The sequence below is a fragment of the Orycteropus afer genome, unplaced genomic scaffold (genome assembly GCF_000298275.1).
Source record: "Orycteropus afer afer isolate SDZICR_OR568_19922 unplaced genomic scaffold, OryAfe1.0 scaffold00059, whole genome shotgun sequence".
In the NCBI taxonomy this organism is placed as follows: domain Eukaryota; kingdom Metazoa; phylum Chordata; class Mammalia; order Tubulidentata; family Orycteropodidae; genus Orycteropus; species Orycteropus afer.
Genome location: NW_006921646.1, coordinates 758,110 through 772,587, shown reverse-complemented (window position 1 = coordinate 772,587; position 14,478 = coordinate 758,110). Strand labels below are relative to the sequence as shown.

General features: G+C 44.9%; 1 non-coding gene and 1 pseudogene across 1 annotated transcript; both read left to right on the top strand.

The window, feature by feature from the left end:
* The window catches only part of LOC103195804, a 3,545-nt pseudogene extending 2,296 nt beyond the window's left edge, over positions 1–1,249 (top strand).
* A 9,500-nt stretch (positions 1,250–10,749) lies between these two features.
* TRNAR-CCU lies at positions 10,750–10,822 on the top strand. The gene has a single exon. It is a non-coding gene; the product is annotated as a tRNA-Arg (tRNA).
* The last annotated feature ends 3,656 nt before the right edge of the window (positions 10,823–14,478 follow it).

The window sequence follows — 14,478 nt, the reverse complement described above, 5'->3', positions numbered from 1 at the left end:
AGGGTATATACCTAGTAATGGAATGGCTGGGTCAAATGGTATTTCTAATTCCAACTTTTGAAGGAATCGCCATACTGCTTTCCACAATGGTTGTACCACCTTTTGCTTTCTTTTAAGTAAATAGAATAGCCAGCCTCTTTACGGACAGTGAGTTCTTTAGATTTGTTGGCTTCTAAGCATAACCCTCTCCTATGACTGGTTTCAGCTGAGAAGCATAACCTACCAAGCAAGATGACCCTGGGAAGATGGACTCTGAGTCTGGAGTAACCAGGGAAGAGAAGAACAAAGACATTCTCGGAGTAATCAAGTTTACCCCTTTGCTCAAGGAGACAGACATTTTAGAGAAGTGATTCTCTCAGTCTTCTTGGGTATCAACACTCAAGAAACCTTTTGCTTTCCCTCTTCAGCCTGTTGTGATCATTGGCTCTTAGTGACAGGGGGTAAGAACCTTGTTTTCCTGTAACATACTCACAATTATTAGGTTTATTAGGGAAGTAACAGGCTACAATTCAGGTTGAGGAGCACGCTCAGGATACAATTCTTTGATCAAGACAGTCTCCCCTCTGCTGTGCCCTCAGACACACTTTTCTGGCCCTTGGCCTCTTGGCTTGGCCTCTGCTCTGCTTGGGCAAGTGTTACAAAGCTCTTTTAGCTCTGCCAGTAGGTACACCTAGGTGCACCCCACTCCACCAGCAAGCCTCCTGCCAAAGGGCACTCAGCTTTCTTGCTCCACGGGCCAGGTAAGCCCACTGTTCTTATGCCTGTTGGTTCCACTGCCACCGCCTCTCTGCTGGGGCATCTCTCAGCCAAGGAGGTCCAGCTCAGGGATCTTGGGTCCAAGAACATGCTCCACTTCACCTCCAGCTCTTCTCTCTTGATGGCAGTGAGATTCTTTCTTTCTGCCTCTAGAAAGGCTCATTTTAAGCCTGGCAGAGTGACAAAACTAACCAGTCCCAACATCAGAGTTCTACACACCTTATTTGCATGGTCCCACCCAGTAATCCAGTGAGAGTTACAAAGACTATGGATAGAAAAGCCATACCAACTAATTCACTGCACTGCAGACCCAATCAGAGCTGCTCTGATCCCCATATCCCCAGAAGCCTGGGCATCGTACCCTCTGTATATCTCCCATCATGTCACATTCTGTGTTCACTTGCCCAGCTGCCACCGCTGCCGCTGCCCTACATGCTCAGTTGCCCTACACTCCTCTGACACCACCCAACAAGGATGGAAGTATCATCAGTAATGTTAGTTCTTCAGTCTTCCCATTGCGGCTTGAAGACCCTGCCCACTGGGGAGTTCCCATGAGTCAGTTCTGGGGGTGTCTATGGTGGTGGGCAGAGCTTCCACTGCCCCCAGGCAGCCTGTGGAGAGCTGCTGCTTCCTCCAAAGATCATGAATTTTAAGTCTAACTCAATGGACTGCTTCCTTTTTCCTGTCTTTCCGCTTCCTCAGCCCTGTCATCCCCAAGGCTTTTCTTCAAGGCTTCATAGGAGGATTCAGGGACTCCTTTTCTGGGACACCCAGACACACCACCCCACCTTGCAGGCCTCACTGGTACCAAGCAAGGCCCCAAATCCTCCTGTCCAAACTTGCTTTGGTAGTCCACTTCAAGGAAATGAGACATTTAATTTGCATGTTTTCTGGTATGAATTAAGACATTTAAACTTACGTGGACTTGAGTGTAGTTTGTTCTCACATTGGTGTCACCATAGCAACAGGTCCTGGCCACTAATGGTGCATCATTCTTGGTCCACTCCTGCACCTCTCACCCATACACAGCCTGCTCCAATGAAGACCCAACTCTGCAACCACTTCTGCCCTGATGACTCCATGCCACACATTTCCAGGCTGAACAGCCACAATAAAAACCCAGCAAATACACAGTGTTTTCTTTCTCAAATCAGAGTCCTCTGCTTCCCCTCTCCTCAGATGGGCCAACAACTGCCAGGTCTTCTCTCTGCTCATGTTGCTTTACCTTACCATAGCACATCCTTCCTCACCACTAATCCTTATTCTTTCCAAATTTCCAAACCAACCAAAAGAGTGAAAGTACCCTATGAAACAAAACATTCATGCATCATAAAAGATTTTTCGTGTGTGTCCAATTAATTATTAAAAAGACCCTTGTTTGGCCTGTCAGATGAGCTTAACATTAGCTTGAGGCATGAAGAAGAAAAGGGTTTCCATTCTTCAGCAATGAGCTTTTTTTCTGGTCAGGTGTTACTTTAAGAAAAATGAAATGAAAGAAAAATTGTGTGATTTTATTTTGTTCTGTGAGCATACCAGTGCTTTACCCTTAGCTGTAACTGTCTCTCTTACCATTTTCAGACTTGGAAGACTAGATGCCTATTGTTAATTGCTGATAGTGCCTAAGGCACTTGGCTGCTAACCAGAAGGCTGGTGGTTCAAACTCACCAACCACTCCTCGGAAGGAAGGTTGAGCAATCTACTTCCGTAGTCATACTGCCTCGGAAACCCAAGGAGTGGTCACTATGAATCAGGTCTGACTCGACGGTCCTAACAACAACAACTGAGAATGTGAAACTGAAGAATATATGAAATGCAACATTTTTTTTAAATATCATCAAAAAATAATTTTAAGGAGAAAAAAATATATATGACAGAAGACACTTAGTTTTTCCAAAATATTTTTACAGAGTTATGTGAGCAAAATTTGTAAAGACTGCTGCAATAGCCAGGAAAGGGGAGACCTTGCCCCTGAACAGATGAATGGATAAATAAAATGTAATATATGCATACTGTAAAAATGGTGTGGGGCATTGTCTGACTTCCTCTAACTTCACAAGGGGGAAGGCGAATCATCAACAGCCCTAGGCTGATGTGAGGCAGAGGTCAGACATGCCTCCAACCTTCTTACCAATTCTGACACCAGCTGTCCCTCCCATATTACTCTCTACTTCTCTGCTGGATTCCATAATTTGTTGCAGTGGCCACACAGAACTCAGAGACAATACTCATGTTTATGGAGTTTATTAGGGAATTAACAAGTTACAATTCAGGATCAGAAATGACTCAAATGATAGTTCTTCCATCAGGACAGCCTCTTCTCAGCAGTCCCCACCCTATGGCCACTTGCTCTCTGCCCTGCTTAGGAAAGTTTTACAAAACTCCTTTAGCTCTATGTCCAGAAGCACACCACTCTGCCAGTAAGCCTCCTGCCTGAAAGTGCTCAGCTTTCTTGCTCCATGGGTCTGGAAGCCCACTGCACCATTTCCTGCCAGTTTCTTGGTTCTGCTGCTGCGTTTCTCCACTGCTGCTTCTTGCCATCTCTCACCATCTCAGCAAGGGGTTAAAGTTTCTCACTCTGTCTCCTGGGTTGAGGAGGTTCTCACACAGGGATCCCAGGTCCAAAGGACATGCTTCACTCCCGTCTCTACTTGGTAGTAGGTTCCCCTCTTTTCACCTTTGAGATGGCTCATTTCAAGCCAAACACGATGGCAAAACTGACCAATTTCCTTGATAGGGTTCCACACACCTTATTTGCATGGTCCCACCCCCACAAAGATGCCATACACCTTACTGACATTATTAGCAAGCTATCTGATCCTTTTGGTGGGCCACAGCACCTCACATTTGCATAGTCCCACAGTTATTTGCTGGGAGTTACAAAGACTATGGCTAGAAGGGCCATATTAAATAATTCATTGCACAGCAGCAGGTTTCCTAATTTTATAGAAAACTTTAAAAAGGTCAGATAACTTGCCCAAGGTCATACAACTAATAAATGATAAGCCTAGATTCTAATTGCAAAAAGGATGTGGAGGCAACATCTTCTGACATTCTCCAATTTCCCAAGGGGGAGACAGAATCATCAACAGCAGCCCAAGGCTTATTCCTATGAAGCCAAACATGCTGCCACCCTCCAAACTTTTTTTTTTTTTTTTAACCAATTCTCACACCAACCATCCCTCCCACAGCACTCACTACTAATTCTCTACTGGGTTCAATGGCCACACAGAACTCACAGACAATATTCATGATTGTGGAGTTTATTAGGAAAGTAACAGGTTACAATTCAAGTTCAGGAGCACTCTCAGGATACAATTCTTCCATTAAGACGGTCTTCCCTCTGCTATACCCTCAGGCACACCTCTCTGGCCCTTGGCCTCTCAGCCTGGCCTCTGCCCTGCTCAGACATGTGTTACAAAGCTCTTCTAGCTCTGTTAATAGGTACACCTAGGTGCACCCCACTCCACCAGCAAGCCCCCTGCCCAAAGGCACCCAGCTTCCTCGCTCCATGGACTGGAAAGCCTGCCACTCTGTCAACATGCCTCTTGGTTCCACTGCTGCTGTCTCTCAGCCAGGCATCTCTCAGGTGGGCATCTCTTAGCCAGGCATCTCTCTGCCTGGCGTCTCTCTGCCAAGGAGGTCCAGCACAGGGATGTCAAGTCCAAGGATGCACTCCACTTCACCTCCAACTCTTCTCTCTTGATGGCAGTGAGATCCCCCCTTTGTCACTAGGAAGGCTTATTTTAAGCCTGGCAGAGTGACAAAACTAACCAATCCCAACATCAAAGTTCTATACATTTTATTTGCATGGTCCCACCCAGTAATCTGTGGGAGTTACAAAGACTATGGCTAGAAAAGCCATACCAAGTAATTCACTGCACCACACTAATGTAAGTATTTTTTAAATTCATTATTGCTTGAATAATTTCTTTTAGAATGATCAGTACAAAGCTGGTCTCCATGAGATGGAGGTAAAAGATGTCCCAGATGTTGGGATCTATGTAGGAGATCCTGGATAGAGTGGGAGAACAATGTGGAATAAAACTCCAAATCATAAAAAAGAGAAAAAAAAGGGGGGGGGCAGGTTTGCTGTTCTGACAGAGCCTGGTGGAACCCCTGAGACTATGGCCCCTAGCTGCCCTTCAGGTCTGGAATTGAACCTACTCCTGTGGCTTCCAGCCAAACAAAAGACAGGCATATGAGCTGAACATTAGGTAGATACAGTCCTTGGAGAGACCAATCATGGGAGAATAGAAGGGCTGTGTACGCACAGAGAGACAGCTCCAGAGGCAGGAGTGCATGGAAGGAAAGACATAAAGAAGAGGTAACTACAGGCAGGAAGTGGGAGGAGAGCTGTTACATTGTGGGAAATTGTAGTCAATGTCATGAGACAAAGTGTAGGTGAGCTGCAGTATGGAAAATCAATCTGCTCTGTAAACTTTCACACTAAAAATCACAATAAAAAAATTTAAAAAAAAAAGTATATTGTAATTGTAAGCATAATGTGTTTGTTCCTACAGTCATTATAGTGCTACTTCCACCTACAAAAAAAACAAAAGTCCCAAATGTCCAACTTTTCCAAACTGCTGTGCCACTCCATCATCTCTGATATCAACTCCTCCCTCCCTTCTCAGTACTCTCTCTCCTAGTCTTAGGGTTATGTATTTTGTAACATCTCACAGAACTCACAAGCTACCAGGGGAACAGCTCACGTGGTGGTAGAGGCTGGGAGGCTGGCAAGTTCCAAGTGTGTGGGTAGGTCTAGGGGATTCTCCCCACTTGCATGTTTGCAGGTGCTGGTGAACCCAAATCTGTGGGTCAGAAAGTCAACTGCTGTCTCAAGTCCAGGGGTAAGATGACAATGAACCAAATGCTGGAACCAAGGAAGAGAAAAAACTCCCAGAACTTTCACATATATACCCTCAAGGAATTAAGGATGGTAACTTGAGTCACAGCCTCCAGCAAGGCGGGACTCAAGACATATCCCACCCTAAAACAGGCATACCAAACCAAACCAAACCCACTCCCATCGAGTGGGATCTGGATCCAACTCAGAGCGACCCCTCCTTCGGTTTCCAAGGCGGTATCACTGCGGAAGTAGATTGCCCAACCTTTCTTCTGAGGAGTGGCTGGTGGGTTTGAATCGCCAGCCTTCTGGTTAGAGTCAAGTGCCTTAGCCAGTATGCTACCAAAGCTCCCAAAACAGGCATAGAGAGGAGGATTTACAATACATCACAAAATGGAGGATGATGGCTAGAAGGGCCATGTTAAGCAATTCACTGAACTACAGTTATGCAAATTCTTAGGGGTAGCAGCAAACTACAACATAAGGAAGTCTGGTGGCATAGTGACTAAAGCGTTTGACTGATAACCAGAAGGTTGGCAGTTCAAACCCACCAGCCACTCCACAGAAAGGGGACCAGACAATCTACTTCCGTAAAGATTTACCACCTGGGAAAACTAATGGGGGTCGCTATGAGTCAGAATTGAATTCTTAGGGGTAGCAGCAAATTATAACATGAGATGGCTCAAAACAAAATTGGGAAGCTGTTTGTGCCTTTTGGGGATGACTTGCCTTCACCTCCCAAAAAACAAAGGCTTCCTACTGAAGTCAAAATGAAGTAATATAAGAAACCATACATGTTCCAGGTAGGAGGCCCAACACCATACACACTGCTTCCTTTGCTGTATCCTCTAGACTCCTTCCCAACTTTTCCTCACTTAACCTAGGGGACCTACGTCTCCATTTGGGCTTCACCTTCCCTCATAAAACTTCAGGCCAGTACCTGGGAAACAGGGTCAAGAAAAGGCCTTCAACCCTTGTCCCAACAACCACCTCCTCAACAACATTCCCCCCTTGACTGTTACGTATGCCTATATAATATTCTCAAATCATATAGGCTTTCATAATGCTTTCAACACTGTCATGGTTTCAAACGGCATATATACAACTTATTCATGATATGAAATTACAAATTATATATATACATACATACATATACATATATATATTCACACACACAGACACATACACACATATACATACGCTGGTGTAGTGGATAAGGCGTTTGACGGCTAGCCAAAAGGTCAGCAGTTCAAACTCACCAGCTGCTCCTCGGGAGGAAGATGAGGCGATCTAGTTCTATAAAGATTTATAGCCTTAGAAATCCAGTGGGGGTCACTATGAGTCGGAAAGCATTCAATGGCAGTGGGTGGGTATACATCTATATCTATATCTATCCACCTACATATATCTGTGCTCTCCTTTAACCAGAAAACTCATTAGCAGTAAGTCATTAGCAGCTTACAAGCTATTAGAAACCATAACTATAAATCATCAGAAAATTATTTAGAAAACTTCTAACTTTAGAAATTGATAAATAGAATGTGATAAACAACCTCTAAGACATTGGCATTGCTCCCACAGGCTATGATAAAGAAACTATAACTCATAACTAAATTCTGTTTCTAAATTAGAAACAGAAAAATTTGAGTATGTCGCAATAATGTAACACGTAGTTAAATCTCCCTGAGTTGGCTTGGCACATACATGATATGATAAAGCAATTATGACATAAATTTAAATCTCTGTCAGGTGGCCTTGGGACACCAAGTAAGTTGTAAACAACCCCCAATGTTTGACCTTGAACTAAAAAAAGATGTCATACTAGTCTTTGTTAAACATGATATCACCTAATCCTTATCATAGGAGCTCTGGTAGCATAGTGCCTAAGGCACTTGACTGCTCACCAGAAGGCTAATGGTTCAAACCCACCAGCCACTCCTCAGAAGGAAGGCTGGGCAATCCTACTTCCGTAGTGATACTGCCTTGGAAACCCAAGGAGGACTTGCTATGAGTCGGAGCTGACCCAACGGCAAACAACAACAACAACAATCCTTATCAAAAATTCATATATATACACTGCATTTTGCCTCATGCTGTGGAGATGGCATGGGCAAAGAATCTCTCTTTAATCTCTTTTCTTTGAAGATAGAAACTTGCAGATACTCTGCCCACCTCCGCAGACTGTGTATCCTAGATAGGAGACAGTCACCAAGTTCCAGCTGCAGTCAACCCTTCCTCCCAAGAACCTCTTATAAAAAGTAAATGCCTGAAGTCATAGGCAGGGACCAGTAGCTAAGATGCAAATACAGTCTCAGTCAACAGCTGATCTGGGAGAGAACTGCACCTGCACAGACTCTAGACCCCAACTGCTCATCTACAACATCCTCAGTTAGGAGAGAGCCCCACCCACCCACTATAAAGTGGGAAGGGGTTTTAGAGGCCAACTAAAAACTAAAAGATCCAGACCTTTCAACTAACTGTGGTTCAAAGTAGCACACAAAGTCTATTTGCACCCTTTCTCTAGAAGGCCCCAAGATCTTGAGCCTTGAGCTTAGTTAGAGACCCTGAATGATTTTGCATGAATAATTTCTTTTAGAAGGATAAGCACAGAGCTGGTTCCTATGAAGTAAACGTTAGAGTCTGAAAAGTACTTCTTTTTTTTCCCCTTCACCATGTTTAAGAATAACTACACCCATGAAAGTGTGTAAGCCAGCCACTTCATGCCTTTATCTCCCCTCATTTTAAATAGTCAATTTCTAATTTGCCCATCCCTATCAAACCAGTACTCTGAGGAAACAAGTGTGGTCCTTTCTCCCTGGAGAATCTTCTGTTCTGCTTGGAAACTTCAGGCATCTGGATCCATAAACAAGCAAAGAGTCCAGCCCAGCTCAAGCCATCAAATTGCAGCAACTTAACACCAGCTCAGTGTCAAACATCTTCCTATTCGTTTGGTCAGGTTCCGGTCAGCTCAGCCCTAGCCATCCCAGCTAGGTCATGGTACGAGCTACCAAGTTTGGGAGTCACACTCTTCACTTCAGACCAGCCAGCACCTTCTCTCACATCTTCAGTTCTCAGGGACTATTTCAATGCCCGTAGGCTCACAACTCATTGCACTTCAGACCAGCCAGCCCTTTCTCTCATCACCAGCCTCCATGGCCTAGGTTAAAGAGTACCAAACAGCCCCTTTCTTCTTTCCTGCACTTCCCAATTTCCACTCCAGTGGACCCAGGTGGTTACAAGCAAATAACATACAAGTTCACTACTCACTGGCTTCCTTTAACTTTCAGTCCTGGAAGGGGTTCCTCTCACAGACCATGACTTTCCTGTCTTGATGCACCCAAAACCAGTCTGCTTGCTCAAAATTCAAAGAGCCAAACAGTCATTATTTTTTCCTCTTCAGGTCCTTATTCAGATGCAAATCTTCTGTTCCCTCAGTAGTACTGGGTGGGGCTCAGGTTTTCTACCTAAGCCCCCTATACTTAACACACAGGGTTTGAAACAAAAGCCTGTGTTTCTTGAAATGTACAACTTTTCCAAATTGCTGTACCACTCCATTGAAGCTGGGTGGAGTCAAAGTTCAGCCTGCATTCCTGGTTGAAGGCAGATAAGTAAACATGGTAACTCAGTTCCTTAAGAAATGAATGGAATGAAAGGTCAATTTACACACTGTCTCCATGTTATCCCCTAGAAACATGTGGTGAGTATGTTAATGTGTTTCCGGAGACAACTTGAAAAGAGAGCTTGGCCCTTGGACATGTGCAGGGAGAGAAATGGAACAAAGTTGCTGGGAATTGATATTCTCCCCTCTACCTAAGCCCCATCAGCTAAACCAAGGCGAAGGAAATTTCAGCCAATCCTCAACTAATTCACGCCCAAATTCCTGAAGTTTTTATGAATATATATAAGCCCCTCTCCTGAAACTTACAAAAACTGTAACCCGACCGCCATTTGGGGAGTCTGATTTGGGTACGGACCTGTGTCTCCTTGCATTGCCGCTTTACAAGAAATAATTTTCTCTTCTCTTAATCACTTGGTGTGTAAACTGTTTTGGCCTGACTGCACACCGAGCAGGGACCTGTGTTTGGTCCGATTTCACCATCATCTTTAACATCAGTATTCTCCCTCCCATCTTTGGGTTCCATAGCTTGCTGTAACATCTTACAGAACTCACAAATTGCCAAGGAAGTGGCTCATGTGGTTGTGGAGGCTGGCAAGTCCCAAATCTGTGGGTCAAGCATCAGTCTGGAGCATTGTTTTGACTCGTGTGGTTGCAGGGGCTGAGGAACCCAAATTGGCAGGTCAAATGACAGGTCACTGGCTCTTAAGGCTGTGGAAGCTGGGGGATCAGGTCAGATGGTAGGCTGCTGGGTCAAGTCCCAAGAACTGGAGTTCAGACGATGATGAACCAGATGCAGGATCCAGTGCAAGAGAGAGAACTTTGCCAGAACATTCATGTATATTGGATGCAGACCATACCCTCAAGAGAACTCTCTTTACTTGAGCAAGGCGGTACAAAGGTGTGAAGGGTGATGACTGGGGTAAGGGTGGTGACTTGAGTCACACCTCCTAGTAAGGTGCTGACTCAAGATAAAACAATCCTACCCTAATCCTGCCTCATTAACACAATGGGCAACTCACACTAAAATCGGACCATAACGACAGGCATACTACACTAAAACCAAACCCACTACCCTCGAGTCAATTCCAACTCAGAGACCCCCACTCGGATTCCGAGATTGTAAATCTTTATGGATGTAGATTGCCCCATCGTCCTTCTGCAGGGTGACTTGTGAGTTTGAACTGCCAACCTACTAGTTAGCGGTCAAATGCCTTAGTCACTATGCCACCAGGACTCCTTTTACCACAGGCATGAAAAACCAAAAAACCAAACTCACTGCTATCGAGTCAAATCCCGACTCATAGCTATCCCTCCTTGGGTTTCCGAGGCAGTATCTCTACAGAAGTAGATTGCCCAGTCTTCCTTGAATCTCTAGCCTTCTGGTTAGCATCAAATGCCTTAGGCACTATGCCACCAGAGCTCCTTACCACAGCCATAGAGGCAAGAATTTATAACACATCAAAATGGAGAACATTAAGGCTAGAAAGGACATATCAAGTAATTCACTGCACTGCAGACTTGAACAGCAGCCCCAGTGGCCTAATGGATAAGGCATTGGCCTCCTAAGCCAGGGATTATGGGTTCAAGTCCCATCTGGGGTGCTTGAGCTTTTGAAGGAGCTCTGGTAGCGTAGTGCCTAAAACACTTGACTGCTAACTAGAAGGCTGGCGGTTCAAACCCACCAGCCACTCCTCAGAAGGAAGATGGGGCAATCTATTTCTATAGTGATACCGCCTCGGAAACTCAAGGAGGGGTCAGTATGAGTCGGGTCCAACTCGAAGGCACATAACAACAACAATAAGCAGACTTGAACAGTTGGCTCTCTGCTTATTCCAGCTTGCTTGTTTCTGTTGCACCTTCTGGTTCCAAATCACAGAATCAAAGGCTAGTGAAGCTGGACAGGATTTTAGGGATCATTTAGTTCTGATTGCTTCAAAGCCGCTCTCCTTTCTCTCTTGGGTAGGGGAATTAGGGTCAAGACAGACAGGTGTAGGAGTCACACCTCTTAATCCTGGCAGTGCTGAGCAAGGGCTTTATGCCAACCTCTGTGATCCAGATAGCTGTCAGACTAGGGGTCAGGATGGCAGAAGAGGAGGGGGATGTGGATGAGGGGGATGTGTTCCTGGCATTTGCTCAAGGACCCTCTGTTCCCAGGGGTCCCTTTCGTCGGATCTTGGACAAGGCCTTCTTTATCTTCCTGGCCCTCTTCCTGACACTGCTGATGCTGGAGGCTGCCTATAAACTGCTGTGGCCACTACCGTGGGCACAGTTTGGGGACTGGCTCCTGGGGACACCTCAGAAGGAAGAGGAGCTGGAATTGTGACCACCTTTTCCATAAACATCCTCTTTCCCTGCCACAGAGGTGAGAGGGGAGATAGGAGGAAAATGGGACTGTTGGAGGCTGTGGAGAGGACACTTGTATAGCTTAGAATAATTTTGATAATACTTGAATAAATAATTCAATAATTTTGAGAATAAATAACTCTGAAATAATGTTTAAAATGTATATAATCTCTCATATATTTTAGGTAGGCATCTAAAGTTTTTCACCATAAATTAAGATTGTTTCAAGGACTGATATCAATATTGGCGTATTAATATTCACATTTTAAAATAAAATAAATAACTCTTTTGAATGTTCAATGGAATTGAGATATCAGAGTGACTTGATACCAACCATCACCCATTTCAAAATATATAAATAAGCTCTTACTTAACAGTTCAGAAAGAGCTCTGGTGGTGCAGTGGTTAAGGCGTTTGGCTGTTAACTATAAAGGTCTGTGGTTCGAACCCACCAGCTTCTCTGTGGAAGTTGAAGCAGTCTGCTTCCATAAAGATTTGCACCCTTGGAAACCCAACGGGGGTTATCATGAATCAGAATCAACTCGGTGGCAGTGAGTTTGATTTTTTGGTTTTAACAGTTGGGCATCACTTCTTTTCTTTTCCATTATTCCTTTTTCTTCTTGAACTACAATTACCATTCCACTTCTACATAGACAATTTTATACTTGAAAGTCTTTTATTGATCAACCTATCATACTTTTATGCATATACAGATTTAAACATAATTTCTAGCTTGTTATCATTATAAGAATTATTAAAGCAAAACTGATCAAAGCAACATAAAGATTTTACACATTTTTATTATTAAAAATAAAAAGCAAATTTTTAATAAGATAAGCAAGGTGGTGTTATGATTTCTTGACGAAAGGAATAGGCATTTGTCTCTTTATTAGAGACACAAGATAAGATCACCCCAAGAGGGTTCATAGCTGACACCTGTAGTTTTCTCCTTTTTTTTTTTTTTTTAAAGAAGGAAAGTCTATTGGAAAAGGGGAAGGGAAGAAAGAGACCCTCTACTGCAGGCACTTACTCAGGAAAACAATTTTGGGAAAGTTGAGGATCTGGAAATTAAATGTAGTAAAACTTCCACGCTCAAGTACCCTTTGGAGAGTTTTCATGTTCTCAATTTGAAGACTGCAGGCTTAGAGAAAGTAGCCCTGGTGGCGCAGCAGTTAAGAACTCTGGCTGCTAACTGAAAGGTCGACCGTTGGAACCTACTAGCAGCTCAGCGCGAGAAACATATGGCAGTCTGGTTCCGCAATGGTTTACAACATTGGAAACCCTACAGGGCTGTTCTACTCTGGCCTATAGGGTCGCTAGGAGTCAGAATCAACTCCATGGCAGTGGGTTTGGTTGGGGTAGGCTTTGAGAACTGATAAGAAGTGGTGTGGAATTCTTTAATGGAAGAGAAAGTTCCAGCTTCTGGGATTTCAAAGAAAGAGGGAAGATGCTCAGCATTTGTGGAATACACAAGGATGCAGGAGGTGGAAATCTCAGAGATTGAGGTCACGTTAATATTTTGGGTTTAGGCTTCCCCATAAGTTCACCAAACCAAACCCACTGCCATGGAGTTGATTCCGACTCCTAGCGACCCCACAGGACAGAGTAGAACTCCCCTGTAGGGTTTCCAAGGCTGTAAACCATTACAGAAGCAGACTGTCACGTTTCTCCCGCTGAGCTGCTAGTGGGTTCCAACCGCCGACCTTTCCGTTAGCAGCCTTGACAATTCCCTCTAGCCTCCCTAAAGCTAGCCAAAGGGGTGCAGGCAAGACTGGCATCACCATTGGTTTTCCCCTTCTTTCTTTAGCTCTCACAGAGGAAGAGGACCAGACCCAAGGTATTTGGTGAGCCTCATTTCGTCTCACATCTTCACAATGCCTATTTGCACAGATTATTCTCAAAACCTCCGTCCTATCGCCGGTCCACAGGCCCTGCACTCCTCTACAAAGCACAGCCTCCTGGTCAGCACCTCCTGAGCTTCGGTGAACCCCTCCGGAGAACAAAAAAACACTCAGGTTGATTGTCATTAGTTATGTGATGGAGCTTGAAAATCAAATCAACAACAGTAGCAATAATAATGCATTTGTGTACCGCGTTTTGCTCACTCGTGTGCATGTGTTATTTTACGATAAGGGAGATGGAGGCATGTAGATGTAAAAGTAGAAGATGGGACAACGGCAAGGGCCGCGTATCCTTTGGAAGGGGCGGGAACGGTTGATTAAGTCGCGCAAACGGATACCTGAGAGTTAGGAAAGCAGGGACGGAAGGCTTGTCAACAGCCCAGCGGAAGGAAAAGGTTTTATTTCCCTCTTAAGAGAGTCCCAGTCTTCTGTGAAACCCTGCGCAGCCGTGGGGAACCCACGGCTTATCCAACTCCTTATCCATCCTGTTCCGTCTTCCCTCCCCTACTTGGAAAAGTGGCTCAGTCCTCCCTGCACACGACTCAGCCGCGGTTGGGCCCAATGCAGGAAGTTTCTGATTGGTGGAGTCACAGAAGCACCGGGTGAAAAGAGCTTCACTGGCTGCGCGCAAAAGTCCGGGCTAGACAGGACCGTACAGAAAAATGGCGACTCCCAAGTGCTTGCAACTTCCTGAAGGGACAAATCTCGCCCCCTATAGGTTAGGGAAGAAGCTCTGGTGGCATAGTGCCTAAGGCAAACCCACCAGCCACTCCTCGGAAGGAAGGTTGAGCAATCCTACCTCCGTAGTGATACTGCCTCGGAAACCCAAGGAGGGGTCGCTATGAGTCGGGGCCGCCTCGTCGGCAAATAACCAACACCACCACCACCAGAAGACTGGCAGTTCAAACCCACCAGCCTGGAAGGAAGATTGGGAAATCTACTTCCGTAGAGATACTGCCTCGGAATCCCAAGGAGGGGTCGCTATGAGTCGAATGGGCTCCACGGCAGTGAGT